Source organism: Centroberyx affinis, unplaced genomic scaffold (genome assembly GCF_046629955.1).
Source record: "Centroberyx affinis isolate AG114_WGS23_722 - 3 ecotype Tasmania unplaced genomic scaffold, CSIRO-AGI_Caff_v1 ptg003913l_1, whole genome shotgun sequence".
Classification (NCBI taxonomy): Eukaryota; Metazoa; Chordata; class Actinopteri; order Beryciformes; family Berycidae; genus Centroberyx; species Centroberyx affinis.
Window position 1 is genome coordinate 105,742 of NW_027281747.1, and position 14,849 is coordinate 120,590.

Genomic DNA, 14,849 nt, shown 5'->3' on the forward strand with positions numbered 1-14,849 from the left:
AATGAACTAGTGGTTAGAGAGAGTCACAATTCTCCCAGCAACCACATCTGGTGCTATCATGGAGGTCCATATGAGAACTGGCTGTGTACAAATGAAGGCAAAATATAAAACAACTGGGAAGGTAAAAAAAAAAGATACCTGGAAATGATTGTTGTGGTGTGTGTGCAGATCAATTCAGTAATGTTATAGGTAAAAGTGAATAGTCTGATAAGTTTGATACGTTTTTTTAGTCTCTACTCCAAAACACTCTGAGCTGTAACTTGAGAAGTCAGCTCAGTTAACCTGAACAAACTGTTGATTTTCAGCAGGCTAATTTAATTTAGGCTAATTTAGCCCTAGAGACCGGTCCATAAACAGAGGGTCAAAATCACCAGTATGTGTTCTGTTCATGTGTGTATGTATGGGTTTGCAAGTCTGTGTGTGTTACATAACGTCCTCCGGGCCTATTAGTCAGTCAGAGACACTCGGTGCATTGTCAGCAGCCGGGTCCCCGAGGGTTTCTACTCATATCTGCACCCAGAGCAGCGGCACGGCCAAAGAAAACAAAGTGAGGCTGCGGAGATGAACACGCTCCTCTGCTAACCTCCTCTCCTCTCTCCACGCTGCCTCCTCCTCAGCTGCCTTGCTCCTGCTGCCACAGTTAAAGCAATACAGCAGGGTTTGGGGAGATTGGCTTGTTGATGAATTTACCCAATAGGTGATGAGAACATAGACACTAAAATCATCCATGTGTCCCTGGTAGATCACTGACTCCAGTGCTAACACTTTAGCATACACTATGTTGAGTGATTGTAGGCCACTATCTCAAAAATGAGAACTTCTAGCAGCTCTAAAGCTAAATGCTAAGTAATCTAAAATGATATGTGGCCAAGTGTGGCAGTTTTATCTAGGAGTTTGGTAAAATTTACACAAAACATGACACAAAAATAACCTATTGTTATGAACTACCAGGGACTATCTTCCCTGTTTCCATAGGAAGTCAATGTGGTGGCTGATGGGAGACTGTGTATGGCTAAAATCATTGTGCAGTGGATGAATACCTGGTTGCTAACCTGAAATAGTTCTGAAAATAAACCTGCCTACTTCAGCTATATTGTGTTAATGATGTTTAATTTTTTACATTTATGAATCTACAGGCCATATAATAACTAACAACCTTTTATACTAAAAGGTCAGTCTTCTTACTTTGGTGATGCTAGTGGCCTACTATCACTCAACATAGCATATGCTAAAGTTTTAGCATGGAGCACAGGATCGACACATGGATGATTTTAGTGTCTATGTCCTCATCACTTAAAGCTGCAATAAGCGACCAGTAGAGGGCGACAGAGACCACAACAGATTTGTAAATAAAGCACAGCAAAGCCACTTCTCCCTCCCTCCCTCCACCGCACTACGGAGGCCTACCAAGGACAAACCTAGCAAAGCACCGTGCATAAAGGCTAACAGCTAAGCTAACCGTACCTACGGAGAAGTTTACTCGCCTGCTTCATCAATTCCGCCATTACAAGTTTTTTTTGGAGCTCTACACCACCTGAAAGCCTTTTACTGGTCGCTTCTTTTCCCCTCTGTTTCACACTTTTCTCTCCAATTTTTTCTCCCCAATTTCCCCCGATATTCACATTCAGTCTCTGCACCTCCCATCACCTTCACTCGTTACCTCCATCTCTCTCTTTCTCTCTCTCTTTCTTCCATCATCTCATTCCTCCTCACTCTCCCAACCTCAACCTCAACCTCTCTCTCTCTCTCTTCCCATCCATATTACATACAGCTCTCTATTCATTCATTCAGACAATGACAGGCTTTTCCTCCTCTGCTCCGTCATTTTAAATCTCTCACCAGATGAATATGACCTTTTCACTAACCTGGCATGGGAGCCAACAGGGGGTCACCATAATAAAATTCACTCAAACACTAGTGGGTTTGTTGGAGGCTGATGGAGTGACTGCTGACAATGGACGGTGTTTATAAAAAAAGGAACGGAAAGAAACATTTTCCATTCCAAAACCCTTCATATGTCTTTTTGGGGTCAAAATCATTAGCTATTTTAGTTTATTACTCAATATCTGCAAAATATAGAGGGTCCAGTATGAGAGCTATTATTTTGACAACTGAGGACTTGAAATGTACCAAGTTTTCTTTGACTTTCTTGCTTATTGACAAAGTATTATGACTTTATTTACAAAGGTGTAAAAGATATGATTCCTAGCTCTTTATGTTATACTGTAGCTAATATCTTCTCAAAGTTGTCTAAAAAGGCGTTACCACATGGAATATGATTTTTCCCTGCTGTGTAGACAGCAGTGTGAAGGTTGGATCTGTCCTACAATTACTTAAACATTGTGCTCTGTGTAAATGAAGCCATCGTGTTTCTCTACTTCTTCTCACTTGTGAAACTGTTAATGGCCTATAGTGTGGCCAGTATTGCAGTATTCAAAACGTCTGTTCTCGCCTTTGAAAATACCTCTCCAAAAATAAATTAAATACATTAAAAATGAGAAATCCCATTATTTAAAGGGGAATTCCACTGAAATTGGAATTGAGTTATTATTCTGAAAAAGTACATTTCCCGAAAATGTCCAGAGGATTTGAGCTGCTTCACGAGTTTTAAGTTATGACACACTATGTCACTTTCCTGTTCATGAGTTACACATTTTGAATTATGAAAAAGAAAATGAGATGTTTTATGTAGGTAGAGTATGGGAGCATGGAGACTGATATCCATCATCTCTGGCAATACAATCAGATGCTGTCACAGTATTAGATTTTCCATTATGTTGAGAGCTCATAACTCAAAAATCATTAAAAAGAGAAAAAAAAAAACTTTAGGTGAATGTCAACTTTTTCTGAACAACAACCTAAAAGTCAATAGCGGTGGAATTTCCGTTTAAAGGTAATACAGTGCAGATAAAATCCTGTCGTCGGCCCTCTGGCAGTCTGTCAGAGAAAGGAACTTCATGTCTGTCACTATGCTCTCATTAGCTGAAATGCCTTCTCTCTCTCTCTCTCCCTCCGTCCCTCAAGGTTTTGGATTTAATTTCCTTCATGGTCGGAGTCAGCAGTGACCGGGGCGTCACTCCCAACACCCTAATTAGCAACATTTATTTTGGATCACTGATGTGGAACACATATGGTTAGATATACTGTAGGGATAATATGGGCTTTTGAAGGACAATATGCATATTTCTGGATTGAAGCTTTGACAGCAGATGTTTCGTGCTCTCAGATAATTTTTTGAGTATTTGACACTTTTTATGCCAAGAAAATCCAAAAAATGACAAGTATTCAGTGTTTCCCCTTTCTTAGCAAGGAGGAAAAGCCTCTGAAACAGCTTAGACCACACTGCACTAACTCTCCATTGACACAGAGGATAAAATAATGATACATATTTTTTCATAGTTGTGTAGAATCCAATCAAAATGTTGGGTCTAGAAGCTTAGAAAGTGCTGAAACGATTGGTCAAGTAATCGATTAGTCGATCAACAATTAAGCGATTATAGTTTTGATAATCGATCGTTTTAGTCATTTATCAAGCAAAATACATTTGCTGGTTACAGCTTCAAAATGCTCACTTGCTTTTCTTTGTTTCATATCACTATCAAATACTTTGTTTTCTTTGGCTGCAGGTCAGAATAAATAAGCAATTTTAAGAATCACTTTAGGCTCTGGCAACTTGTGATGGGCATTTGCCATTATTTTTGACATTTTATAGACTAAATGATGAATCCATTAATTGAAAAAACCTCAGTGAATAATTGTGCAGCCAGTCTATAGGAGAGACTCATCATCTCACACAGAGATGCACGTGCACACTCACGTGCACACACACACTCACCAGATGAGAGGAGAGATCTGTTGGCCCTTTAGCTCGGTCACATAAATTTACTTAGCCCTTTAGCTCGGTCAGGTAGAGCGGCATCGAGGCGGTCATGTGAGCCAAGTCAGCTCCTACAGAGAGAAGCGTGTGTGTGTGAGTCAGAAAGAGTGTGTGTGTGTGTGTGTTGAAAAGAGAGTGTGTGTGTAGGAGAAGACAGAGCTAGAGGTGGATGGAGGTGCAGGGTTCACCTCACCACATCTCAGGTCACTTCTGATCTCTTTGAAGTCAAGTGAAGTGAGCAGCCACCCACTGCCTGTGGTATATGTTTGATCTGGAAGTATTTCACTGTGTAAGTTAGTATAGGTAGGAAGGAAAGGGGTTTTAAACTCTAGGTGTGATGGTAGCCCAGAGGTCAGAGCATTGCTCTGGTGACCAGATGGGTGGCAGCTTGAATCCCACTGAGACTGAGAAAACCTGGGTGGAGAAAGTGAATGAGCAGTGCTTTCCCCTCCCACACACACTAAAATAAAGGTTTAATTAATTATTAATAGTTGCAGTTAGGGTTTAGGGCCACATGTGAAACATTTATTTGAGTTCTGAGATTAATTCCGAGAATAAAGTCAGAATTCTGAGAACAAAGTCAGAATTCTGAGTATTCTCAGAATTCTGAGATTAAACTCTGAACTCATTTACATTTTTTTTTACAAATACATTTTTCACATGTGGCCCTAATCCTCAATCCGTAAATAGTTCAGGTAAAGTTTGCTGGGCTTTCTTTTTTACCAGCAACACTCTGCATCACATTCAAACTGCAGCTGGAAGTGAAGCATCTCACCTCAACAATATCTTGTAACGTATCAATTTACAGACAGATGACCTGACCTGAAATTGATCACTAACTTACATTAAGGACAGAATAATGTGCATATGTGCAATAACTTGATAGTGTTCTGGTAATTACTGTACCGTCTGATTACTTTCCAGCCGTAATGTCTGTTAATTGGTACTTGTGAATTGACACGTTACCCAGTATTTCTTGCGTGAAGAATATTACTCATTCACCTTTCGAGCCTGGTCTCCCAAAACCAACCTAACCTCAATCTTAACCCTAATCAAAGATATTTTATTTGCCTAAACGCTCAGCTAACCTTTTATCGTGACGAGCAGAAGAAAATGCCATGTTCACATTGTGCTACTGTCACATAATCCAGTCTGTGGTGTCGTCACATAATCCTTTCATGGTGGAGGAAAATGATGTTCACATAATTTGCATCCAAAACACACAGAGTTTGCACTAACTTCACCAAATTTTATGAGACTGTGTTGGATTTTCCAAGCCTGTCAGGGGGTTTAAACTCAAAACCTTCCAGTCACAAGCTGAGAAATGTGACAGCAGTCCATAAAATTAGATTCGTACCCATGCAATTAAATGGAAAGCTCCCAGTCTAGCACATTCATCCACTCAATTCCACCAAGTCCTCAGTGGGTTCAGACCCAAAATTTTGTCTGATTTCTAGCTGCATATCATGATGAAGTTGATGTCAAGGAATAAAAGATGAATCGCTCGCACAAATATTTACACAATTGCTCAACATTTTGGATATGAATCCTCCATTGAGTTTGGGAGTACGACTACTGCAGTCAAGAGTGGCTTCTGTACATTTACAGTCAGTATTCATGGAGGCAGTTTTTCATTGACTTACAGGGAAACCACAAAATTACTGGTTCAACACTACATGGCTTAAATCACCAGGGAAAGATGTTTTTCTTTTTGGCTCAGGTAGTTAATGGCACTAAATTGTTGCTTTAAATTAGCCGATGAAAAATAATACAGAGATTTGGACCTAACCCTTTTCTCACGCTGTTACGAAACTGGCAGTGTCAGGAAATCACAGGGTCAGAGAGACAGAGAGAGAGAGAGAGAGAGAGCTGGATGGATGGATGGATGGATGGATGAATGCAGGAATTAATAATTGAATAGGTTAATGGATGGATGGACAAATGGATGGATGAAATTACAGTAGTACTTTTTCTGCAATTTACAGAAAACCATCAGACATTACCAGGGAGAGTTATTTTCCTAAAGTTTAAGTTTTTACAGTCTTTATACTTGATACTATGAAATATAATATGGGACTTCTGTGATGGGGCCTATGGCTGCTTTCTGAAGCTGTTATGAGATTGGTGGTCTCAGAAAACGTATATATGGCCCATGACAGGGAGAGGTGGGTGGTGCGTGGACGGTCACATGACGAGGGAAGAGAGAAAAGAGAGAAGCTAAAGAAGAGAGAAAGATAGATTCTAAAAATCCAAGGCAGAGGGAGGTGGGAAGGGGAAAGAACGGAGAGAGCAGAGGAATGAGAAAAATAACAATCCAAAACGTAGTGGGGGAGAGAAGAGGAGAGAGGAGAAGAAAAGTGGTGGCTGTGTGTGTGTGTGTGTGTGTGTGTGTTATGTGTTTGTGGTGTGGTACATTTTTTTCAGTTTCTGGGAATGATATGGAAAGCAATGACTTTTTTTTCCCCACCATGCATATATTCTCCATATCCCCAAATCCTGGTTTGTTAGGGGTTAAACTAGGGGTCTGGACCCAAAATATGCTGTGAGTCTTTTCTATTGATTCCCCACATGACAAGAGTAAAAACATGTTTTAAAGAACCTCAGCGTCAGGACAAGAGGTTGCTTTTCTCATCTGGGTCCCAAACTAAACAAGTTTAAGAAACCTAAAGTAATACACAGGGCATTTCATATAAACACTTTGGTAACACTTTACAATAAGGGTCACTAAGTTAAGGGTTAGTTAATGCTTAATAAGGGTTAGTTAATGCTTAATACACATTAACTAACTAACAGTTAACTAATGTTTAATTTACTAATGTGTTCATGTTAACTAAGGTATTAATTTATACATTATTTAATAGTTTATAAAGATGACTATTAAACAATGTATAAATTAGTACCTTAGTTAATATGAACACCATTAGTAAATGATTACCAGACACATTAGTTAACTGTTTGTTGTTAATTAAGGGTTAGTTAATGCTTATTAAGCATATTAAGTTAGTTAATGCTTATTAAGCATTAACTAACCCTTAACTTAGTGACCCTTATTGTAAAGTGTTACCAAAATTTTGCCACTTTCTATCACCAGCTGATATAACATAATAATAATTCCACCTATATACAGTTCATAAAAGCTTTTACATTTGCTGTTCTAAACACCCAGAGTCTGGTAGCTCTTTCCTGGGAAAAAAAACCTTTAGTGATGCCTTTTACTTTTCCAGCAGCAGCAACAACAGTTTGTTTGGAATAAACAGAAGAAGAAGAACTGGGTAGCTAGCATGAGCAGTGATAGCCACCATGGCTGAACAGACAAAGAAAAGAGAAACTCAAACTGCATCAACAGAAAATCCAAGGAAAAAGACGTCACAGTATACAATGAAAAAACACCACAGCAATGACCTCTTATCACCAAAGATGTCGCCAAAACTCAAAAAAACAAAGATCCCGCAGATTGTCACTTTAATTTAGAAGCAGCCAATCACTAGAATGAGTAAAAAAAACATTCTTGATGTTTGTCTATAGTAATTACACATCATCAATCATATGGAAGTGCCTGCTACAGAAAATAGAGCAAAGCAGATTTTTCCTACTTACTTCCTTTCCCTCCTTTTTAACCAATGATCCACATGCAGGAGAAACCCCCATAATAATAAAATCACATCAAACAATTCACACCTCCTTTGGCAGAGCGGAGCGGAAAGACAAACAAAAGCATTTCTGAGTTGCTGCAGATGTACTGTCTCCTTCACTATGAGGGCATCTGGGAGTTTCCCCTTCCTGACACTCAGCCACTTCATCATGAGTGTTGTAGGAAGTTGTAATAACTTCACTTTTGCAACAGTGCCACAGATCTGTCATTTACATTCCAGTGTGCAGTATGGCTGTTTTGAATCACAGACCTGATGCTTTTTATTGCTGTCTAGGTAGACAACAATAAAAGACACATGGGATTATTGATGTTCTAGATAGATAGATAGATAGATAGATAGATAGATAGATAGTCCTAGTCTCTACCTCAATGCACTACAGTATCTAGTATCTAGATCTACAGTATCTAGACTTAACATCACCAGCATACTGGCTCTTATTTCTTTGCTTTCCTCTAGTTTTCTCACTGGCCAAAAGTGTTTTTTTTTTCTTTTTCAATTTCCTCTCTCTTCCAGCCTTTCCCCCCAGCTTCTTTACATTCTTTGACACATGCATGTACATTTTGAATTTCTGAAGCAAAACATTATCTTATTTCATTTGACTTGACCTTTTTGTTTGTTATTGTGTTTTGGTTTATGCCCTTTCATTAGTATGTGTCCTCGAATAGACTGTAAACATCTACAGCTCAGTTTTTCTGTACACACTTGAATGCATTTTGAATTATTGAAGCAAAGTAGTGATTCAGTAACACTTTACAATAAGGGTGCATTAATTAAGGGTTAGTTAATGCTTAATAAGCATTAAATAACCCTTAATTAACAGTTAACTAATGTGTCTGGTAATCATTCACTAATGGTGTTCATGTTAACTAAGGTATTAATGTATACATTAATAGTCATCTTTATAAACTATTAAATAATGTATAATATAATACCTTAGTTAACATGAACACATTAGTAAATTACACATTAGTTAACTTTGTGACCCTTATTGTAAAGTGTTAACAGCGATTCTGATTTGTTTTCTCTTAATATTTTACCTGGAGTTCTTTTGAACGTTAGAGTGCAAATCCGTTGAAAGTTCAAACTTCCTATGCTGAAGCCATAGTTTAATACATTCTGCTCAACTGAATCAACCAGAGGCGTGTTTGATTTGTCTCACCTCACGTGAGATGAACCACTCTTGAGGCCTTTTAAGTGTCTGGCCACCCGATAAATCAAGCTCTCCTCAGCTAGTTTAAATATTTGAAGCCATATACAAATACAGTGTAGTTTTGCCTGGCAGCGACCCCCCCCCCCCCCCCACCTCCTCTCAGAGCCAGATCTATGCTCACAACAACTTTTTTAAATGTTTGAGTTTCACGAGATGCACTAAATTTTATTTACCCAGCACTTCAACAGCCTCAGAATATTAATCATTAATGTGATCTACCCACAAGTGTCTCTCCATTTGTAAAACTTGTCTTTTACGACATCTGTGACGCTTTAGTCACTGGGTGTTCACATCATCCTGACTAGGGTTCAAGCGATATGGGTTGCGAAAGGCTGATGCCTATATTTTTGGATTGAAGCTGCTGATGGCTGATATTTTGAGCCAATATTCAACATCTTTCAATCTGACCATTTTCATGCCAAAAAATGACAAGAATTCAGTGTTTTTCCCCTAGAGTTTTATTCTTTTTTCAGGGTGGAAAAGCCTCTGAAACTGCATTTAGACAACATTTTGATCCATCCCACCTATTAGATGGCAGGGAAACTCTGGGATAGACTACCTTTAAATCAATAATAACAACTAAGTGAATAAATAAAATGTGCAAAGAAAAATAAATTGAATTGCTGGTGTTCCAGGTCTTTAATGTAGCTGTGGTAGCAGAGGAACCTCCATCATATAGGTCAGGGGTCGGCAAGTAAGTTTGGCCTCGGGCCAAATTTTTTCCAAGCAACTGAATGGTGGGCCAAAACATAATATCTTGGACACAACCTTTTTTTCTACCAAACAAAACTTTTTTTTCCTAATCTATACTATTATATATTGTACAAAAGAGTAATTTAAGAAAGTTATTTGTTTAAAATAAAGTAACTTGAATTTGCTACAGACTGTTATTAGTGTGTTATTACTGCTTTGTCTCCTGCTCCACTCTGTGGCTGCGTTATAAAACAGCTTATAATAGTAACCTGCTGATAATGTGACTGCTGTCTTTAATCACCGACAGACTGTCTTTTAAGACATGAATGTGTGTAAATCTCATATTTCCCCTCTCCACACAGTTAATAATAAATGTGTATCATTTCCATTTTGAAAATGACTACTTCTTTGAGCCTAACTAACGTATTGTAATAATTATTTTATGGACTTAGGATTGGATATCCGACGTACGTTACTCTCGCGTTACATCGTTACCCGCGTTATTGTGCGGGAGGTTACATTGTGTGCACAGAGACATTAGCAAAACAAAATGTCACTGTCAAAAGCAATGAAAAGAAAAGTTGACAGCGAAGGTAGGACGTACAAAGAAGAATGGAAAGAAAAGTATGCATTCATCTTACCTGATTTTATTAACGCCAAACCAGTCTGTCTAATCTGCAACGAAGTTGTTGCAGTTTGCAAGGAATATAATATACGACGGCACCACGACACAAAGCATGGCAAGATCAGAGATTTTCAGTGTCATCTGGCGGGCCAGATACTATTACAGGCGGGCCAGTTTTGGCCCGCGGGCCGCTAGTTGCCGACCACTGATATAGGTAGATGACGATATGAGTAGCTGATATCCGGTATGTAATAAAAGGCCAACATTAGCCCGATATATATCAATCTAACCCTAATCTTAGCTGCGTATTTCCCATCATCTTATTGTTATGATACCTACCTACCTATCTATTCATCTATCTATCTACCTATTCATTTGTATCTGTCTTTAGTCAAACAGTCCATGCATACACACACTCCACAGTGTAACGGACTGGTATGAGGCCCTACCCTCCACACAGGCACCTCCTGGCAGGCCTAGCCTACTCCCCCAAGCCCTCCGCTGGCCTCAGCCCTCCTACTCTGCTCAGTACCACCCCCCACCCCCCCGCCTTTAGCCCCTCCTCTCCCAGCCCTCCAGCCTCTTCCTTCTAACCCTCGCCCTCTCACCACTGGCCAAAGCCCCCCTGTCCCACTGCTTTGTCTCTCCCTGTTCCTATATACTCCTTCCCTACTGTCAACCCCAGACAGTTTTCCCTCAGAGCTTATTGAATTCAGCTTTGGTAACTGAAACAATTAATCTTTTCACACTTATTGCCAATCTTTTAGGCCCAAAAGCGTCAAAGACTTGATCAAATTTGCTTTTGTCATCCCACAACCCATAGGAAAAATCTGTTGCTTAACATCGCCTTTTCTTTATCTCTGGACAAATATCGCATATCATATCTCACTATTGAATTGATTTAGGATCACTGATGTCTGAATTATTTAGCTGACTCTTATCCAGAGTGACTTACAATGAGAGCAATAGTAGAATAAGGGCGTGATCACACCTGCAGTTCATTTTCTTTGGTTCGAACCAGACTTCAGTTTGCCCTCAGTTCATTTTGTTCTGCTAGGCTCAACATCCGTCTCCTTATACCCATAAAACCTTGCATTTTGTGTTAATTTCCTGTAGTTGGTTCAGATTACGCTCTCACTCCTAACAAACTGCACCGCAGTTCTCTTGGAAGAAGACCAAGATGCATTTCCAGGAGTTTTGGTGCTTTTGTTTGGTGCCACCCAAGTTTGAATGGCAATGTCTCTCCTGGACAAATTAACCGAACTACAGGAGTAAAGAGTAAAGAAGGTTTGAATAAACTGCTCCAAACATGCTCGATGTGAAGATGGCCTACATTCCCAGATTACCTACTGCCACGTTCACCACCAACCCTTACCTACCTGCCTTTTCACCTGATAGAACTGCCTGCAGCATCTGACTCCATGCCTGACACTTTTACCATATCAACCCTTATTGCCAGGCCAGCTGAAGAACACAGAGCATGGTCCTGGTCAGATAAGGAATACAGTACTGGAATGAGTGTGTGTGTGTGTGTGTGTGTGTGTGTGTGTGTGTGTGTGTGTGTGTGTTTGAGAGCAGTGGATTGAAGTGCTGTTTGTCTCTCTCATTTTGTAAGTATCTTCAAAGTCAACTGCAGAGAAAGAAAGAGCGTAAGAGAGGTAGAAGAAGTGACATGTCTGACCGTAAGTGTTCACATGTGTGTGAATCATGTATGACTGTACACGTGACTGTGACTGTGTGTGTGTGTGTGTGTGTGTGTACTGTCGCTAACCTTCCTGGGCCAGTATTCCTGTGGGTAAACGCTTCCTGCCAGGAAATAGGTTCTCTTTCAGAGTCAATACTACTGCACACACACACACACACACACACACACACACACACACACACACACACACACACACACACTGTTACAGCTATACTTGTAAGGACATTCCATTGACATTATTACATTCACTCTCTGACCCCTAACCCTAACGTTGACCTAACTCTGATTATAACCCTAAACTTTCTAACCTCACCAAACACTTCAACAGCCAACTAAAACAGCCTTTGTGCTTTCTAGTAACTCTACTGTACTTGTGAGGACTAATACACCTTGCAAGTAAAGTTATTTCAGCCCCCTCTCTGTTTGTTTCCCTCTTTTTTTTCTGTCATATAAAGGTAAAATATAATTGTGTTTTACCTATTAGTCTGCAATAATCTTAGATCCTCAGTGTTGGCAAGCATCCACCCTCTGATGTCCCAGAAAGAGAAACAAAAAGATATGGGGATCAATTAAAGCTGCACTAGGCAACTTCGCACCTTGGCGGCCCCAAGTGGCAGCGAGAGGTAACTGTTTGAATTTTTGAACGTTTGAAGGACTTCATTACCCAGAAACCATATAACATGATGTCAGTAAACTAGATTTCTTCTTCTTAGTGGCTGGTGGAGGTAGAGGAGGTGAAGAGGTTCAGTTGTCGTTGGCGAGTCCAGCCTTCTCTGGACGGAGTTTTCACTGTCTGCTGTTTAGGAGAAAGTTTTGTATTTGACTCTAAAGTTTTGATTTGCCACTTCAAAGTTTGGATTTCCTGTGCTTTGAGAAGATCCCCCCCCCCAGTGATCATACCTGACGCCAGAAATTAATTCTGGATAACAGCGCAAATCTACAGTATCTCAACAAGTGGGGATGGGACGCACAGCCTGAATTTAGGATTTAGGCTGATGAGACGGGTGTATTTTTACATAAAGATCTATTATTATTATCATAAGGCCAAAGTCAGACTCCATCTGCCCCTATTATGAATCTAAACCAGTTTTGACCCAGACATAAAGTTTAACTGCCTACCACTTCCCACTGACCTGGACACTGTTTGATACTAGCTAGCACTGGATTGTTACTTTCCACCATGCCAACAACAAAGCCACACAACTAGGCTGGATTTTTCCCTGTGTGTGTGTGTGTGTGTGTGTGTGTGTGTGTGTGTGTGTGTCCATGTCAGTGCCTTTGAGCGTTTCTACCTGTGTGTACATCTGTGTTTGTGGGTTTGTACCATTGTATGTGTATGCTCATCCATGTTTGTGTCTTCTGTGAGTTCACCCGAGTGTATGCATGTGTTTGTATGTGTATGTGGCGACGTGTATGTCCATGCGTGTGTGTGTGGTTTCATGTCTTTGTGTGTGTGTGTGTGTGTGTGTGTCTGTCCTCCCAGGGGAACTGTGGCATTCAGTTCAGAGGTTGGCAGTAGGATGTGAAGGTCAGTTAGCACCACTGCAGGTCAACAGTCATTAACACACACACATTACCACACACACACACACACACACACACACACACACACAATCACTCACCCACTGTCCTCTTCACAGTGGGTTACAGACACACATATATTATACATCAGAACCAATGATTTCATGAAGAATACATCAAAATTACATCAAATTTGGTTCATCCGATGTCTTCAGTGTTACTGATCTAGGAATTGAAGCTTCTTCTACTGAGGCTCTCATTATAATTCACTCTGAATAAGGTGTGACAGCTAAATTCCTAAAATGTCAAATGAATTAAAATGTTTTTGTAGTACATAAGGGTGACCCAGAAACCAGCATTTTAGCACAAAATGTGAGGTTATTTAGCAAAACGTTATGCCCTTTGAAAACAGAATTTAACCAGAATGAGATGTAATATTAATGTATAATATTGAATTATATCTGTGAACCCAGTCTGAAATGTTGTACAATATGACCAAATGGTACAGTGTTAGTAGTATTATTCCAATACACACTTGTGTCTCTTAAACATCTGTCTGCCACAAGATTTTAACCATTGATTGCTGAGAAGAGAACAAAATTGGAAATTTTTCACATTTTCAGCAGCAGTTTACTTGCATGCAGTAAAAGGTGTGACTTCCGTGTGTGGCTGAATTTACACTGTCAGAAAAGTGTTGATTTTTAAATCTTTGCGGCACAGTTCTGATCTCAACATGGCTGTTCAAAATGAGGAGAACTGGATTTGATTTCAAGCTTTTCAGACCCCAATAAGAATCTGTTGAATCTCTCAAATCGATCAAAACTGTGCACAAAGAGTTAAAAATCTAAATATTCCTTCCTGCGTAAATGTAGCCCTTTGATTTCTTCAGTATTTCTACAACTGACCTAAAAACATTATGCAGTTAGCTTACATCACATCATCAAACAACCAGTTGACCAAGTCGTACGGTCCAGAATCTGAGCCCAGGTAGCGAATCCTTGGCAGCGTTTCCGCACGCAGGCGATTTCAGACACGTCTGGCTGTTTGATGATGATGGATGATATTCGCTGTGAGCGCCGTAAAACATTTCTCACACCGCGATACGAGGCGTTTCATGTCTGCAGAGGCTCGTAAATTCTTTCCGCTCGCGATCTCGCTCCACACATGACCCTCGACTGTCTGGGTACCCGGGGTAACTTCCTCTGACACACACACACACACACACACAGTTACTCAATCATATATACACACACACACACACACACACACACACACACACAGACACAGACACACACACACACACACACACATACACACACAGTTACACATGCACATAAACACACACAGACACACACACACACACACACGGTCCTCCATTGCCTGGATACCCAAGGTAACATTCTCTGACACTCATACACACTCCATTTTACCAACAGACATGCACACACACACACACACACACACACACACACACACACACACACACTCAACACTCATCTATCTGAAAACATTGGGTAACATCCTCTGACGCAGATAAATACACACATATACGTACCACAGCTAAA